Source organism: Notolabrus celidotus, chromosome 8 (assembly GCF_009762535.1).
Source record: "Notolabrus celidotus isolate fNotCel1 chromosome 8, fNotCel1.pri, whole genome shotgun sequence".
NCBI classification, from domain to species: domain Eukaryota; kingdom Metazoa; phylum Chordata; class Actinopteri; order Labriformes; family Labridae; genus Notolabrus; species Notolabrus celidotus.
The window spans coordinates 22,362,062-22,381,576 of NC_048279.1; the positions used below are offsets into that span (position 1 = coordinate 22,362,062).

Consider the following 19,515-nt stretch of genomic DNA (forward strand, 5'->3'; position numbering starts at 1 on the left):
TGTGTTTTTTATACACAAGTCAAGGTCACAGATATTGATTATCTATTAAATGACTTTAAGAAATAGAAGAAGCCATCTTATTAGATAGTGTGGTTTGAAAGTTCCAGACCTTCTACAATATACACAATACAGACAGATAGAGTACAAGCCTGAGGAAAATCATGTCTTCTTCCTCTGTTATCACTATTTAATGCAGTCTCATGAAATAAAAGCTTAATACTGATTGATTTCTCTGCGGGATCAGGCTTTGTACCTGCAACAACACAGAATCAAGTCTGGTTCAATAACATTTGTTACACTCTATCCGCCTCCTCATCTTCATATCTCTGCTCAATAAATGAGAAGTGAACGAGCGGGGGAAAATGAAATCAAATATTTTCTAATAACACAGATCCGGTGTTGCATGAAATACAGAATCAGAGATTATCATCTTATCAGAGAAACACTGACAACGACTCATTTGAGCAGAGTGTTAAAGTGTAAACTCTGTTTCACGTTTTATTTCTATCAGAGCACCTTTATATGCTTACTTTATGTTTCTCCAAGGCTATTCCCAGAGTCCATCTTAAACCATGTCTGTAGGAGTGGGGGGGAACTGTGCCCATGAGGATGGAGCTATAGTTGTTACAGACTCCTGCTTGACAAGGTTTAATACCAACTTGGGTGCCTTTGACTTTGAAACATGTGGTGTCAGAATTAAATAAGAACTGACACAAGTTGGATTATTACTCAAGGAAAACTTGGATAAAAGCTTATCACTCTTGTTCTTACTTTTCTTCACGAACCATTTAAAGCCAAACTGGCAGCGAGGCTCAGTCGTGTCATTGTGGATTTGTTGGTCAGTTGCCAGCCTGAAATACTGTAAAGAAACAACTCTTACATGGATTGGCGTGACAGTCTCCCTGCCCAGAGGAAGGACTCCCAATGACTTTGGTAATTGAGTCACTTTTTCTCTGGTACTGCCATTCAAAAAATGTAAAAGTGTGACAGCCTAATTTAAAATCTCAAAACATACTGAAGCCCACCCAAACCTTTAGGCACATAACCTTGGAACCCATCAGCTACCTTTTGATGAGGACATATGCCTCTAGGAGTGACAGTAAACCTTACAGGCAGTCCTGTGAAGCCAGAAGTTAGTGATAAATGACTTCCAGCCAAGACTTGATTTTCTATGCGAACCATTTCTTGGTTCATTATATCCAACTATTCATCAGTGTCACGTGAGTCTCAGTTTCACTGTAAATACTTGTGGCATACTTGTTATACAGTGGCTTCACACTTAATTCATTCAGTGGTTTGAACCTGAAAAAAATATGTTTACTTACCAGTGGTGGACAGTAACAGAGTTAATTTACTTGAGTACTGTACTTAAGTACTTTTTTTTGAGAATCTGTACTTTACTTCAGTATTATTTTTTGGGGATACTTATTACTTTTACTCCACTACATTTAGAAGACAATTATTGTACTTTTTACTCCACTACATTTCTATCAATGCTCTAGTTACTCACTACTTTAGCTTTGAAGTCAGCTCATGAATTTCCTGCTCTTTTCTGAAATCTGATCCCTAAGACAGTGAAATGTGTTTGTGTAGTTCAGTTTGTCTCAGTGGTTTAGCCGTACCTGTATATCGTGCGTCTCCATGGTTGAACGTGGAGCAAACACAGAGCAAATTTCACTCTTATCAGGCAGTTCATTTAGGAGGTTGTAATGATGGTTATAATTCTCCACCTGAGCACCCATGTCCATATCTTCAGCCCGTGTTAGAGGTTTTTGAGATGAAGAATGATACGTATCGTTTGAAATGTTCACCTTGTCTCCCACTCTGCCCAAACATACAAACATTCACTGTCCAACCTGAGAGAGCGTGTTGAGCTACGTAACATTTGTTTCATTCCAGATGAACATTTCAAACTAAGTTGTCTGTGCTTGGAGTAACTTAGTTACTGTTTTTATTCCATTTTATAGTTTTTAGAGATTTCAAGTAATAGTGAATGAAGCTGTGTACTTTGTCCACCACTGTTACTTACTGAGTCTGACGTTTGCCAAAATCATAAAGTTGTTATTTGAATTACCAGAACCTTAAAAAATAGATCTGTTTTTAGCGATAAATAAATTGTTGTCACAATACTGTTGATGGAGTTGGGAGGTCATTATGGCAGATTGCTCCCTGCCCCTTTTTTGCCCTCCATAGGGACAGTTTTTCCTGCACATATATAAGTCTATGATGTGATTGGTTAAGACTACAAACAGAAATCAAAACCTCTTCCCATACCTGCACCCCTGCCTACAGATTCTACTTTCACATATCTGTAAATAGCAGTCATAAAAGCAAATAATTGTGATCAATACCTGAGAGCATGTAGTTTTCTAAATCTTTTTAATTTCAAGAACAATTCAATGTTAAAGCAGGTGTATGAAACTGCATGACAATATGCAGGCGTTGCAGTGGAATATTGGCTTAATTTTTACAATTTAGAAGAGATGTGGGCGTATTAATTTTCAGTCAGTGTTCTAGTATAATTATGTAGGGGTGTAAGAACATATCGGTCTTGATCAATGTGTTGATTCAGAGGGCTATATCTGAGATGTAGAGATAGAATATCAAACCTCATCCTCATCTATAATGTATGCTCTTAATTTGAAACTCTCAAGGTACATCTCCCAGATAGACCAGCTCTGTCATAATTATGTCAAACTGGTGTCTGATTTCATTACATTTAGGTCTTTGGCCCTCTTATCTGCGTCATATAGAGGCAGACTTTGTTCTATCAGGAAATATTGTATTGTTGGCCAAAGAATGAATATAACACTATAATGAAACTTGAGATTTACAACCCTACACTTAAGAGGATGACACTTTTTTTTAATGAACCCTGTTGAATAGTTCACCATTTAATTTTTTATAGAGATTTGTTGCCAGGAGGATGAATCCTGATGACTTTGGTGATCTCTTGACTTAATGCGGCAAGACAGCAAGGTCAAAACTTTTACATATTCAGTCAAACGGCTTAACATCAGCCCGATGTGTTGGCACATTCTGTACAGAACTTCAAAGATGCCAGACTAATCAGGACTGAAATGTACCAACTTTTCAACCACCACTGCTTTAGAATCAGCGCAGCACTCGTTATGTTTTCCCATCAACTCACTACCCTTCTGTCCTCCTTGTGTTGTGATAATGTCGTATTTACAACTGAGCTGATAGTCCCAGTCCTAATAAGGATGATTTCAGTTGATACAACAAATCTACAAAAGAGAGTGTCTATCTTAAGTTAAACAGAAAAGGTGTGATCCATTTCCTGATAAGCATTTCCTGTCCCAAGAGTGTAATTTTCTGATTTTCTGATAAGACTTAAAGTATTCTTATTCCAGCCTCATCAGTCAGCCTTAACTGTAAAACTCATTCTGTTTCCATCTCTTTAAACAGATAAAAGCTGTCAGAGCCCTGCGCCAAACACAAGCCATGATTAGTATTCTCTGAAATTACAGGGAAAGGGACTCGATTCATCCTTATCTCCCAGGGACACTAAAACCAGCCCTGACAATTGGTTTAATCCAGCCCTTAGTGTGGCGGTCCATCTAGTGGTGACATACACCTTTACATTTGATGTAAAGGCATATGGCTGAGATTAAACCTCACAATAAGGCAGCGGTACACTCCAGTCACGTGTGTGCTGGCCTTTGGCACCACTACACGACTCTGCAAATCAACAAATTTAAGACAAACAAGAGTAAAGGCCCTGGAGACGAGCTAAGACCCTGGGTGCTAACAAAAAAACAACACAAGCATATTAAAATTATAATGCAATTTCATTTTTCTTGCCCGTCTTTGCAGAAATGTTTGAATACCATTAGAGGCATGATAAATGATTGGTGTCCTTGAATGCATAAGATGACCAAATTTGTGTTAACAGCAGAATAAACCGCCAAGAGGGAGAGTCATACTCAGCAGGGAATTCAGGGATGCAGTATTTGTTTAGATGGCACCACATTATGAATCAAGCGCTGCAGATTAACTGTAATCGATGAGCCTAATGCAAAGACCAAACAGAACAAATGTACTGGGCTGTGATCATTAGACGATCCCAAAGAGACGCTCTGGATCAGATTAAGAGATAACGTGAGATATAAACTTATAGAGAGCCCGTCATATGCCAATGCTGTTCCACTACATTAGTATTCATCCCATCAAACTCCAGCCCTGGAGCTATTGATCGCTGAATGCCAAGTCCTAAAGGCCAGTCAAATAAAAAGAAGAGGAGAAGAGTCTGAATGATCCCACAAGACTGAAAAACAGAGAAACTGACATGACCTGATTTAACCGACATGTGAACCCTGCAGGTCTCCACTCTGCCAGCTCTCCGCTAATCTGTGCATTGCAGGAATAAACAACTCATCATTTCCGCACTTTGAGCAATAAATTAATTTTTCATTAAATAGTCGAACGTAACAGAAGATCTAATTAGCTTTAAACTGCGGAATAAGCAGCAAGCAGCGAGAACGGATTCATATCAAAATTTCAGCATGCAGTTATCTCAGAAAATTATATTTGGATAAAAGGTATAAAGACTTGTTAGATTCTGTACTTACATTCAGCTCATACTAAGAAAGAGATTTAATTTGTGCCAGAATATTCATTAAAGTGGAGGGTAAAAGTTCAAGTGTCAGCATGTTTCAACCAAAACAGCACTCACAAAACATCATTAACTAAGCAGCCTGCTGAACTCAAGCTGCCATGATTTTTAGTTTCTTTAACTCATATCTGATCTGCTTCAACATAAAAAAAAAAGTTAAATGGCCTGTTTCAATTAGCTGTTCTGAAGCTTGCAATCAAAATATGTAGTTAACAAGACATGAAATAAGACTCATCCTGCCTTGGTGTGAGACCATCATATTTAAGCTCCTGTGAGGCACTATCAGTTTGTTTTGATTTTGGCACCCCCTGTGGACAAAGTGGTGTTCTTATATCTTGCTGATTGTGTCCAGTGCACAACTAGGCAGTGTTCCTTAAAATCAACAGTTTGATGTATCACTCCCTATGAAATCTAGTCTTGGAAAATGAAGACAGGGTCTTTCTTCACCTTATGAAATGACCATAGTGTCATTATCATTGTGTACTCTGTCTTGTCCGACATCTGTCCCCTCACATTGGTTCAAGCATTGAAAAATTCCTACATAGAAACATTGAGTCTTGTCACTGGTGGCCTGGTTTGCTTTTGTAGATCATAATGAGAGATTAATATTAATTTCAGTCTGTTTCATTACCAGCTTCAAACTCCTCACAGTGGCTTTAAATAAAAAGAACACACATACTGCAAATCAGCGTATGCTGCTGTGTGCTCATTGCTTTAGATGTGGCATTTGTTTTAATGCTACGATCTTGCACCTATACAAACATTGAATAGACTTGCACTACTGTGTTCATTAGCAACTAATCCATCAGTTGTCTTCAGGAGTTATGAATGAAATGTTATAATGTAATTGTGTTTAAAAAAAAAAAATATATATATATATATATATATATATATTGAATCATTCTTTTAACAATTCACCAGTCTAATATATTGTCACAACAGCTTCTTCTAACATCTTATAGTGTGAGACAGCTGCAAGTCATTGCAATAAAGCTTGAACCTGTAAATTAATGTTTCATTTCAGTCCTCATTTAAGGGGAACTGTTTAAAGATTAAGTGGCACTTGGATGTAATTGGTGAAATACTACTAACTGAAAACTGAAGAACCATACTGGAGGAACATATCATGTCAGTTGATGATTCTGCGTAATGATCGTCCTCTCTCACACGTCTTTAAACCTTTTAAGGAGCGGGTATCATGCTCATTTTTAGGCTTCATATTGAGCCTAGAATAGCTTTGTATTAGCTTTAAATGATTTACTGCTCAAACTGTTCTTTACTTATCTCAGACTGGTGTCTTTGAAACCCCTCATTTTAGTCTCTGTCTGAAAAGCTTAACTTGAACTACAGTCTCTTTAAGATTCCCCAGCATTTCAAAACCCAGCATTTTGGAAGCCTCCTTCACTGTTGCCATGAGACAAAGTTGGGCTCATCTTTTTTTTGCCCTTTTAAAGAAAGGGTTGGTAGCCACGGAAAACTAGCATGAATTTGAATGTAGCATTTCCTCAGGACTCCGTCTAACCCCTCCCCCCCTCCCCTCGGCGCTCCTCCAAAACGACGCCCCCACTCACATACACATTCGCGACCATATGATTGTGACTGATTCAAAACCAGTCCTCAGCACACTGTTTGTGTTTTGCACTACATCAACTCATGTCTCACTCATTGGTAAGAAAACGCCAAAACATTATCATAGTGAAAGTTAAAAACACAAACAAACATGGCTGCTGTTAGTACTCACAACTGTCATGCTAGCATTATCCAGTTGTACTGGGGACACAATATCAGGAGAAAAGTTATAATATAATACATATACATTTTCTGTAGGACTTACTAAATGTCATTAACTTTTCTTTTTCTCAGAGCCCCCTTGGTGAGAGCTTTTTAGACTCTGATCCGGGAGTCAGGAGCAAAGCACCTCATCGGGTCAGAGGGGACAGGCCTGAGGTCGAGCCAGAGGGATAGTAAATAGAGGCAGGGGAAGGGGAGTGCACGCCGGGTAAATGTACGCGGAGGAGGCGGGCAGAACGGCAGGATGGGATTTGATTGGTTTCATAAATTGGAGCCTAATGACAGGGATTGGTTGATGTTTTCCCAGGTTTACTCTGGCTGTAGATAGTGGCTTTTTTCGCTCTTTTTTTAGAACACATTATGTATTGATTACCATTGGGACATAAAGATCATCTTAACCAGTACAACAAAAAGTGTATCTAAATCTGATTACCAACCCCAGCTTTAAAAGGAGATTCACCAACTGGTCAAATTATTAACTATGAATAGCAGCAACACTAGGGACAACCAGATGCCACACCTCATGTCAATTCAATCCACGACCACAAAGTGTGGCATATTTATGAAGTTTACTAAAACACCTCTTCCTGTTGACAATGTGGCAAAACTGTTAGTTGCTGATAGCCTTGGGAACGAACATGGAGGATGTTTTTAATATTACTCTTAATTTATCTGTAGAGCACATCACTTTTGATTCTCGGTTAATGGCTGACCAGTCAGCAGCAGAGAAAGGAAGACAAGGGACAGTGAGAAAATAAAGCCAGGTTAGAAGCAGGATATGTGGTTCGCAGGTTATTACGCGTAATAGAATCCAGACAGGGTGAGACAATACCTGGAAGCCTAGTGGAAGGGTCTTGTCTCACCCTGTAGGAATTCTATTTCGCAAAACAACCTGCTCGTTAAACATTATTATTCTATTATTCTAATATTATTATTTAAGTCACTGTTTACATACAGAAAACTGAACTTGATGACTCTTGTTCTGGTACACGATACAACACTGTATACTTTCACCTGTTCACATAATGAAGGGCAGTTTACTTCGTGGAGGAAGTTTTCATGAGTCATCAACGCATTCATTTTCATATTCATCAGCCACTTGACAATAAAACAGTATTTTGTGTCTGGAATCCACAAGTCATTTTCATATTTTTCTCAAACTTGGCCGGTGGCTGCTGCTCATTTCTTGACCCCGATCCACACAGTTTTAGACTTTAGATGTGGGGCTGTTTATTAAGGATTGTTTTGGCTTTTTTTACATAGTTAAAGGCTAAGAGAAAATATACGCTGTTGTTCAGGATGATATTTTTGTGCATCAGGCTGTTCTGGGACGGCTCAAATGCTCCGGTGCAAAGAGTCAAGTTTAAATTGATTGGTTCTGCAGCACGAGCCATCCAAAAGCTCAGGTATTAACTCTTCAACTGTGATGCAGGTGTAATCACCAAACATCGATGACCCACAATATTATTGCTTTGGTGACAGAATGGGAGCCAAATACCTGCAGCTAGGTTTCTAAAACAATGTGGGCAGTGTCCACAGAAGAGTAGAGGCTGTTTCCAGCGAAATAATAATCCTCGTGGTTTTGAAATGAATCTTTCAACAGCGATCAAATACTGTATGGGTGCAACGGTTGCCATGTCCATACAGTTGCTACACTGCTTCACAGTGTATTACATCAGTTCACTTGTCATCCGTGTTTCTTTAGCCGTCACTGTGTGAGAATAAGACAGTTAATGAGGACAGCAGCTGTCCGCTGTGCTCTTTAATGCTGCTGGGTGAAAAGTTGACTACTGAAGCAGCACATACATGCCCATCACAGCAGCCTGGGTTCAAACCAGGAACTTTTCCTTGAATAGTGATGACTCCCAGTGAAAACTCCCTGCATGTATAATCTGTGCTTGTCTGTATTCAAATCCCAGGGAGGCCGTTTTTTCCTTACTGCTTTCCCTGAATTACACTTCCCCTCTCTCTATCATGTCTGATAGAAACACGGACGGTGTAACAAACTGCCTCTGCTCGGAATAAATCTCAAAGATGCAACAACAGAAAACATCAGCCGCAGAGATTTATCCTCCAGAAATTTGAATTATAAAACAGGGAAAACAACACTCTTTTCACATCAGCTGCTGTTTTATTTGTAGACTGGCAGCATACATTATGCTGTTGTGGTTATAGAGCTGTGTGCTGTTTGTGATATATGATATATATGAGCACAAAGCACATTAAAACCAGGGTCCTTTACGTTCAAGGATCAAGCTCAAGATCCCCATTATGGAAGAGTGTTCTGAGATATATGGATGAATGGTTAGGATGTGAACTCGCCAGATCACTCCAGTTGTGTCTCCTCTGGGACAGAAGTTTGGTGCCGCAGCTGAGTAAATCTAGATTTTGAACATTAACAACTGGCTTCATAACCTGTACTAGACTAATTCTAAGATTCTGGAAGGAGACTCAAACTCCTACACTGAAAATGTGGAGGGAGCAGATGACAGGAATTGCTGCATGTGAGAAGATGTTGTGGAAATTAAACTCCAGAAACAATATGATTAAAGAACAATGGGACAGCTTCATTGACTTTAAGACTGGGGGAAGCAACATAACTCTGTGAAGAATGTATGGTAATTGCCCTTAATCAGTCCCTCCAGGAAGTTGCGATTTCGCGATAGAAACTATCAACGCAAATTCAACCAATCAGCGCGATTTTTTCGCGGCCCTGCAATTTTTTACAATCACCGCAACTTTCCCGCAAATTTGAACAATTACCTTAGTCTCAGCCCCTGTACGTCATGGGTTTTGTCATCAATTTGACTTCCTTGGAACATAAACGTAAGTCCTCACTTGATCTGCACTTTCAACAACAAAACACGCACAGAGAACGGGTGAAAAGAGGGGACAGCAGGCAGGACAAGTGACCATTATTATTTATAGATTGAGGGGCACAGCGTTAGCTTGGTCACCTACCTGCAGCAGGTGTGCTTTATGAACCAGCTCTCCTCACCTCCACGCATCTGTCTCATCTTCATTGAGGATTTTTACCCCCGGTGTGCGTTAGTGACAAAGACACAACCGGGGGACGCCTGTTTAATGTTTCATGTTTGACGTTGTTGCCGTGGTTACCGTAAAAAGCTCTGCATCTTAAGCTTGATTTAATCCAGTTTGGTGAAACATCAGACACATTCAGTAAGTTTTGATCAACTCATAGTCATCAAAGATGCAGATTAATTTCAGAGTGCCGTGAACTGACTGTGCATCAGTCGCTGCGAGGTGCATTCAGGGACCGTCGTAAATGTGCAATACAGCCCTTTCATGGCATTTTTTTGTGAATCAAGAGAATCAAAATACAGTCAGTGGCCACATCAAGGATGTTTTCTAAAAACAACTGTAATTTAGCGTATTTACTTGCCCCCGAGATGTTATTGGGGGAAAAAGCAAAAAAAAAATAATCGCAACTTTCACCAAGAGTACCCTACTGCAGGCAAGATGGCGCCGCCACAACATCCACACCGGAAGTCCATACCGGAAGTCCATACCGGAAGTTACAAAGCTAAAAACGTTGCAATAACACCCACACCGGAAGTTACAAAAATAAAAGCCTTGAAAAACAGGAACGTGAACGCAAAATAAAAGCCTTCAAAAACACGTAGGTTTACGCGTAATTCTATTAACTTTTTTGCACTTACATTTTAATAGTATCAGTATTATTGACTAGTTGATTGACTCCAAAAGTGTATAGGCTGTTGAGAATTCAAGTTACTTAGAAGCCTGCACGAATCACTAAGTTATAGTGTTAACGTCTCAGCCATGCACAGCCTTTTGTTCCGAGTGTGTGTTGAAATACTTAAAGCTGATTATGATGCTGCCGTGATGACATCTGCATATGCCTCTCTTGTTTTGTCTGGGTCATATGTTATTTTATGTTGTGTTAGCCTGACTGTACCTCAGTACAGTTTGCTGTAGTGTTTGTTCCAAATTACCTTGCATGCTGTCTGCCTATGTGATCACATGTATAGATTAATGAATGAATGAAATACAGATCCAGAGTAGATCCACAGTCACGAGAGAAGAGCAGAATGTTATCTATGGTGCAGGGGCGAGTGGAGGAGGAAAATGTAGAGGTGTGTGGTGACTGTTTCTTTTTTAACATAATTTGTAACACGTTACAATGACACAGTGACAGGGGTGTTCATTAACCACAAGAACAAACGGAGGGAATGGTTTCTCCTTCTATTTTGAGACATTAGATGGGCGTAAACACTCTGAGCTTGTCAAACAGTTTTATTCAGATTGAATGCTTGATGCATGTACACCAATGTCTTAACAAGATCACTTTATTTGGCGTCCATGAAAACATTGAAGTTGGAACCTTCAATTAGAATGACTAGACAAACTCCAAATCAACATAAAATATTAGGACTAAAATATTTCAACTTGAGGCACCACTGTCAGCCACTGATGATAGATGTACAGTACACAATCCTGGGGAGCCTCTGTTGTTTTTGTGGTGAATATAGATCTCTGTGTACAGCTTGAGTGTATTTTCCCTCTTACTTACAGTCTTTTCCTTCTCATCCCCTCCCCCCACACACACTAACACTCTACATTATTCTGTTCTTCATACACAGCGGGATCTCTCTCACTCACTCTCTCTATCACAATTAGCTTTCTGCTAATTGATTTAGCAGCGACAGACTAATGCAATCAATACGCTACACGAAGAAGAAACTTCCAGTTCGAAGCATCCGGCATTGGGTAGAGAGGGGGTTAAAGAATCACTTCCGGTATGGACTTCCGGTATGGACTTCCGGTGTGGATGTTGTGGCGGCGCCATCTTGCCTGCAGTAGGGTGCCTCTCACTTTCACCGCAATTTTTTCAAAAAGCTGTTGCAAATTCAGGCTTTTTGGGCCGCAACAATCACAAAAAAATCCCGCGAAATCCTGGAGGGACTGCTTAATATGTTAATGCAAACAAAATGAAAATGTAAATGAAAACATAAATGTAAATGCACACCGTTTCCTGCCAACCTCTTTCATTTATTTATTTATTTATTTATTTGTATTTATCTATTAGTGTTATTTTTTTGTAGTATTTATTTACATGTTTATTAATTTTATCTGATGTTGTCATAGTCCATTTTATTTGTTTTGTCTTTGTTGTTCATTATTCTTGTTTAAAAAAAGGATCAAGCTCAAGTTAAATTAAGTTTGGATCCATGATTGATGGATCCAGGACGTATGAAAAGAAACAAAATGACATTTTTATCGCTTGTAAAATCATCAGACTGCATCATGAGAGTGTGTTGTTGATGATATTCAGCAGCGACACATAAACAAACCGAGCGAGGAGAGGCAGAAATAGAAAAGACGAAGCAGTCACAGATTTAGATGATTAAACACGGAGCAGAAGCGTCACAGCCATCTCTAGGCAACATGTGAATGCGCAAGGCCCTGACATTATAAAAGCTAGCCCTCAGAATTACAGCTGAAGAAAGTGCAAGCCAAGTGTGACTGCAGCCAGAATGTGACAGTAAACGCTTTGAACTCTGAACACTTCTCAAACCCGCCCTCTGGGTCTGAGCTGCTGCTGCTGCTGCAAATGGACCTCACATTCTTAGGACTGGGGATGTCTGATCAATATGAAACAGTGTGGTGAGGTTGTAGGTACACACCTGAATCAACCTAAACCAGTGTAGCAACAAGGAATCTGAATGAAGGTTAAGGCACATTTTAATTTTGGTGCAGTAGATCTGCAGTCTGAAGATGACTCAGCTTTTTGAATACCAGTCAGAAATCTTTAGTCTCAGATGTCCTCTTACATTTTTTAACCATTCAGGGTTTAGATAATTGGATGTGGCAGAGACAGAGTGGTTTGTTGTGCATTCAGATGGTTGGAGGTTTGGTGTCCAGTTCCTCCTGACCGGTCTACATGTCAAAGTGTCCTTTAGGAAGATAACATTTCCCCAAATGGCCCCTGCAGTCATGGCTTTATTGAGTGATTAGTTGGTAAACTCACATGGCACCACATCACTACAGAAAATGGTGAATGTGATGTGCAACGTTAAAGCACCTTGAGTTTTCGTAACATAGACTGTATGTAAAATGGACAGCGTGGCTCCGCCATTTCACATTGTACGGTTCTGAAGCCAAAATATCCCTTTTCAGAATGCTGAAAATTGCTGCCAATATTCTGCAGCCAGATTCTGCACAGTAGGGAATTTGTGTGTTTCCACAGTAACAAGCTCCGCCCTACAGCATACCGTCCCGAGGTCCTACGGAGTATCTCTCTACGGCAGCTGTCAATCAAAGCAAACCCGGATGTAAAACCCAATTTTTTAACCTCTATTAACTAACGAAAAATAAACTTTTCAGAAAAAAGAGGCCTTGAACACAAAACAGTCAAATAATAACTACATATCACCACAGCATATGGATGTGAGAAACGTTCGTACGACGTGTATTTATTTTTTAAAGTTTGACCGCAGCCCCATTTAAATGAATTGGGGAGACAGAGTTTTTTTTACCTATACTGCAGCCAGCCACTAGGGGGAGTAGTTTTTGTGGCAGCCTCACTTCGAGCCGAGCAATATGACGTCCTTTTTACATACAGTCTAAGGTTCATAGAGGAGAAGAGCACTTTAGAATTGTAGTCTAAAAAATAAACAAAATCATAGCTCAGACATGTATTAATCTAAATGCTCTCTGGTGAGACTGCACTGCTTTGAAACTCGTGTATGTTTCCTGGGATTAGTGACCCTTCCAGAAAAAAATTATTAAGATCATCTTAAATACTGTGTTGCAGCACAGGTTCTGGTCTTGCTGAATGGTGCTTTTTAATGTCCCTATGAGCCTTTCATCTGTGAGCTACTAACCACTAAACACCATTTTCAGTCCTCCCTTTTCTCCCCCTACTGTTTATTTGTTTTGACAGATGGATTCAAGCGAATATCCAGCACACATTGAAATAAATATGTGTGGATGTGACTGAGCAGCTTTCTGTATTTATCTGAGTGACTGACAGCTGTGACGCAAACGCGGCTAAGTCTGAGCCCTGTAGGTCTTCTAGATTGTTGCAAAGGGTGAGGTTCTAATCACAGGCTCCAGCAAACTAGCTGTAATCATATCAGTGCGCAGAAAGAAGTCTGGTACATTTGAAGACAGTTTTGTTTAGAGCAAAGAAAAAAGATGAGATGAAAACAGTGGAGAAAGGGCAGAAGAGGTTTTAATTCACCATTGTTACAAATGTTCAGTTTAGGGTAGGGATGTACATTTTAAGTATTTTCCGTGATCGATTTTTGGAAATGTTAACGATCAATTATCGATTAATTGATAAGAAAAAACATTATTATTCTTACGTCAAAAACAATGCCAAATACGTTGTTTTCCCCCTAAATTATATTTTCTACAACAACAAAATGCATATCACTGACGGGATTGAATACGGGTACATGTTTGACACGCAGAATATCAACGATCAGGCTCATTAAAATATTCTCCGCGGACATAATCGTATAAAGTGAAGGCTCATAATACTAACAGAAAAGTACTTCAGACTCACAGTGTCCAGTTTTCTGTCTACTCGTTCTTATTGAGAAAAATAAACATGTGTATTCCATCAGGTGTCAGCCAGGAGCGTAACCGGGTCATAATCAGTCCCGCTGGAGAAAAGCCCAGACGGCTCTGATGTTGCTGGTCTGTAAACGTAGCGTACCAGAATTTCCCACCTGTATTTTGCCTTCGTATCCAAAGGTGGAAATGTCCTGTTTAAAGCTGTCAACCTTTGTGTCCGTGTTGTTGTTGGCAGCAGTTTTGTATTGATCCTCTTTTAAAAAGCGCACGTGGAGAACTGACGCACAGCCGCAGCCCCCAGCTGAGCGTCTCCGCTGTGCGCAACACCTTTAACAGCTGATTCACATCGAAACATGCTTTAAACTTAAAACACCTCCCTGATAGATGAGTGTAATATGACACCACATGATGTTTGTTCCACGGGACGGAAAATTGATAACAAAAATGTGTGTTTCGAGTAATTTCTCAACAATCAATTAATCGATAATCGATTAATTGTGGTCATCCCTAGTTTAGGGTAAGTAATAGCAGCTAAGTTCGCTCATTTATGTCAGAGGCTATTTTCAACAAAAGAAATATAATCAATTCCACTATGCTATAAACACACTCACTATACATTATCCTTTACTTAAGGCGATGGGATTATGTGTTTTCATATTTTACAAATAAATATGAAGTTAGAAAGTTGGATGTCAATACTAAACATGGGAAAAGTTTCAAACTGTGAGTTAAACGTGTGTTGGAGTAATCCCAGGATAAGACTGCAGGCTGCTCTGAACAGCCTTCATATCCATACGAGCACTATGGGAAAGAGAGTTGCTAAATTTGGGACAGCAGCGATTTGTGAATCTCCTCAAAAGAGCATAATAAACGTAACACTGAGTAAACAGAAAGTCCTGCTCTATTCTTTGTTTCTTGGTTGTTGTTGTTTTTTAAGTAATGTCAACACTAAACATGGGCAGTCCCTTTCCAAACTTTCCAGGTGAGATTTGGGGTCCAAATGTCATAATTTCTCGTTTAAATAGAGAAACATAAATTTGTCGCATGGCAACAGTGGAGGATGCTTCCAGGTGCTGGGTTCAAGAATGCTGGCAGGGGCTTAAATAAAGTGCCTGGGACAAGTAAATCATTTTTTGAGCTGTAAATCATGTTAAGCTACTACAAAGTTATTAGAGGGACATTATCAAGCCTGAAAATGAGCATTATATATACCCCCTCTTTAAAGATTCATTTTTGCACATGATGTCTTGAGACTTACAAAAGCTGCTTGAAAAATGTTCAATTATAGGCTAGTGTAACGTTACAAAAATCTATGTAATCTTTTAGTCCATTAGAAAACAGATTTACTGAGAACTCAGCCATTTTAACCTTTGGTAAAAATCTAAGAATTTCATTCTTTGGTGCACTTGGACTTGGGTGCCATCTCTAAAGAAATTCTCTGAGGGTATTTCTGAGATGTGGAGTTCACAAGGACTGAACGGAGAGAAATACATACAGACCAAGCAGCAACCTCCGGTCTAAAAAATATGAGTCCAATGTGGAAGTGCTAAAAACTGCAGTTCATTTTTTTTCTAACGTGGCAATTTCGAAGATATTGAGATTATGAGTCTTCCAATGAGAGGCACATCTCCATTGACAGGCAGGAACACTGTAGCTGTTGGCTAGGAGGCTCATAGCCCGCCACGTCACAATTGCTCGACAGCAGCAATACGGTTGCCGCTGATTGGCCTCAAAACAGCGCTTAAGAAACAGATGGGTGACGTCACGGATACTACATCCATATTTTATACAGTCTGGGACAACTTTTCACTTTAAAACTCCAGAAACAGAAACTGGTCTCAATGGTTCTCATTTACATTTACAGAGGGTTGTTAAAAGAAGAGGTGATGCGACACAATGGTAGACTATCCCGTCCCAACTGATATGAAATGTTTGGCTGGCATCACATTTAAAATAAGCATTTCTTTTTTTATGAAACAATACAAATTTTACTCCAACATCTAATGTGTTGTCTTTGTATTATTTTCAATAAATATAAAGTTTAAATGTTTTGCAAAACATCAAATTAGGTTTTTAATCAACATGTTACTCTGTGTCCCAACTTGTTTTTGGGTTGTAGGCTACAGCGAATGGCCCTGCATCATCAGGTGGAGAGAACTTTTTAATAGCAGATATTTTGATTTGTCAAACACGGGCCTAACACTATTCATTGCCTCACTGCATTACTGTAATTGCTGAACCAAAGCCAATATTATAACATTAGTAGCGCTCTCACTCTTCCAGCTATGACATGTGTTCAGTGTGAAAAATTGCTGCGAATGTGATTTAGAAACAATAGTATGACATTAATGGAGAGGCCAGAAAGATTCAGATTAGAAAGGTGAAACTGTTTAACATAAGACAGAATGGAAAGGAAAACAGTTGTGGTTATCAAGAAAACACATCTGACAAACATCAAATACTGAGACACAAGTTGGTGTCAGTAGGCCCTGAAATCTTGTTTCTTAAAATCTGAAGTGGACTACCTCTTAATAATATTTGACAATAAGCTACGCTGAAAGTAAAGGATCCTTAGGTAAATTTGGCTAAAGGGTAACACAACTAAAACTCTCAGATGATTGGCCTGGAAGTACTTGGAGAAACTATCACAGTTGTTACTGGAGTGTAAAGAATTGCCAAATCCACATGCATACTTGCACACATTTATTTATGACCCACTGAGCTTCAACTACAAGAATAACACACGAAAAGATTTTGTGCTCATAGCAAGGATAGATTAAAGTTTTAGTGCTTCATTGAGGTATGTAGTTTCTTCATCATTAGAGCAAAACGTTTGATAGAAATAATGGCTTTCCCAAGATTTTACTTCGTGTTAAATGTAAAACGAAAGGTTTCTGTTCATATATATCGTTTGTCACAATATTTAAATGAAATGTTTTTTGGTGTTTAAGTAATAAGTTTATCAGGTAGTATTACAGATTTATAATAAACCCCAATAATATACAATATAAACAACGTTAGGAACCAATTATTTGGAGGCTATGACTACTGTACTTAAGTACATTTTTTGAGTATCTGTAGTGTATTTGAGTATTATCTTTTAGAGGAACTTATTACTTTTACTGCATAAAATTCAGAAGACAATTATGTACTTTTGACTCCACTACATTTCTATCAGTGCTTTAGTTATTCACTACTTTTGCTTTGAAGTCAGCTCATGAATTTCCTTCTCTTTCTGAAATCTGATCCCTAAGACAGTAAAATGTGTTTGTGTATTTCTGTTTGTCTCAGTGGTTTAGTCATACCTTTATATTGTGCGTCTCCACGGTTCAACGTGGAGCAAACACAGAGCACATTTCCCTCAGATCAGGCAGTTCATTTAGAGGTGGTAATGATGGCTATAATTCTCCACCTGAGCACCCATGGTCATATCTTCAGCCCATGTTAGCGGTTTTTGAAATGAGGAATGATACGTATGGTTTGAAATGTTCACCTTGTCTCACACTCTGCCCAAATATTCAAACATTCACATTCCAACCTGAGAAAGTGTGTGGAGCTACGTAACGTGTTTCATTCCTGATGAACATTTCAAACTAAGTTGTCTGTGCTTGGAGTAACTTAGTGTCTGTTTTTATTCCATGGTATAGTTTTTGGAGCTTTCTAGTAATGTTTTCTAGATAAACAGAATGTAACAGAATGTACTCCTATGTATTCTTGACTGCACTTATATATTTTGGAAATACAATGTTTTGAGATGTTTTAAGAAGTACTTTGAATACTTAAGTATTTTTAAAAGCAAGTACTTCAGTACTTTAACTCAAGTAATAATCTGACAGAGCAACTTTCACTTGTAATGGAGTAATATTGACCTGGAGTATGATACTTTGACTTCAGTAATGAAGCTGTATTTTGTCTACCACTGCTGACAACACTTGAGGGCTAAGTAAGAAACAAACTGAGCTACTATTTCAGCATTAAATGGACCTTTCCAGCCCCATAGTGTGTTGAGGTTACCGTTTCAGAAGTCAAATCTCGAGTCAAGAAGCATCTCATTTCGAGAACACGCATGAAGGACTGACAATGCACATTACTCGTACTGTAATGCTGCTATTCAAGGGCAAACGAGCAAACATGGACACTTCCTAAACGAGTAGATACAAAGCAGTAGCTGTCTGCCCACTGTTACACTGAACAGTAAGAGGCTACATGCTATCTGCACCAACGCTTCAGGTTTCACATCAAACAGCTCAAAGTATTCACAGCAGATCAAAGAGGACTGTGTTAAAACACATAGAAACGCTGTAATCGTCTGTTTTAACATACCTGTCAACTGTCCTGTACCTTCACGCCGTCAGCAGCATCCTTCAGGGCGCAGACATCTTGGATTACTGAACACGGCGGTCTGTGAGTCTCTGTTAATCCCAGGGCTGCCACCTGCTGGTGTGGAGGAGCAAGTGCAGCAGCGGGAGCATAAAGTGAGCTGAGCTCTGGCACAAGGACAAGTGGAAGTTGATTTTTAAATTTTTTTATGAGCAATTAAAAAACAACATTTTGGCAGTGTGAATTGCTCAAACACATTTCTGGAACTAAATTCACTGATTCACAGAATCAGTTTTAAAAGTGAAACTTGATCAGAAACCTTATCTTTATTTATTAAATTATTTGCCAAATATTTATTTAAGATAAGATAAGATAGATAAGATATTACTTTATTGATCCCCCGGGGGGGAAATTCAATTGTTACAGCAGCCCAGACATAAGTACAATCAAGAAGAAGTTTCAATAAGTAAAATAAAATAAAATAAGTAAAAATAAAAATAGATAAATAAAGCTAGAATACAATTTAGATATATACAATGTTACAATGGAATTAGATTAAATAGAAGTAATTACAGGCAGTATTAAAAATGTTTCAGTAGTGACAGGTTGACATGGTGTGATTATGGTTGGTAATGACAAATTAATAAATAAAAATAAATATGGGTATGTAATATGACCATGAGTTGTAGTCGCAATAATAATGTAATATAACATAATATAATATGGCAAGATAATTCTAAAACAGTATATTATGCATTATAATGCCAGCAGCAGTCGAGAGTCAGTTCGGGATGAGATGATGATGAAGGGGGGGGGGGGGGCAGTAGTCAGCGTGGTGCAGATTATTAATTACAATACCATATTTTGCCCAAAAAATTATCCTTTTATCTTGGAAAAGTCAATCTTCCCCAAACTTAAAGATATTCCTTGATCAATTGGCACCATTTGTACCCCTAGAGAAACTGACTGCAGAAAGACAAACAGAGGACATGTTTTTCAAGACTTCTGGTGTTCACTCCTCTCCAGCCTTGGGGAAGGTTTTTAGAGGAAACATATAGTGGTGGATGGTATACAGATACGCATAGGTCTGTGGACTTATAGTGCTATGTTACTGTCTTTGTCTTGTCAAATGTTGTTGTGAAGGTCGGAACATGTGCTGCCTCACTTAAGAAAAAAGAAGGAAAGAAAGAAAAACAAAAATATTT

The 19,515-nt window shown here is 38.8% G+C and overlaps 1 protein-coding gene across 1 annotated transcript in view; it reads right to left on the reverse strand.

Moving 5' to 3' along the window:
* The window catches only part of mrpl11 (mitochondrial ribosomal protein L11), a 64,908-nt gene extending 46,426 nt beyond the window's left edge, over positions 1-18,482 (reverse strand). The window contains exon 1 of the mRNA XM_034690774.1: positions 18,314-18,482. The gene's annotated coding sequence lies outside the window, so the exon portion shown is untranslated. The remainder of the gene's footprint in view (positions 1-18,313) is intronic.
* Between the last annotated feature and the right edge of the window lie 1,033 nt (positions 18,483-19,515).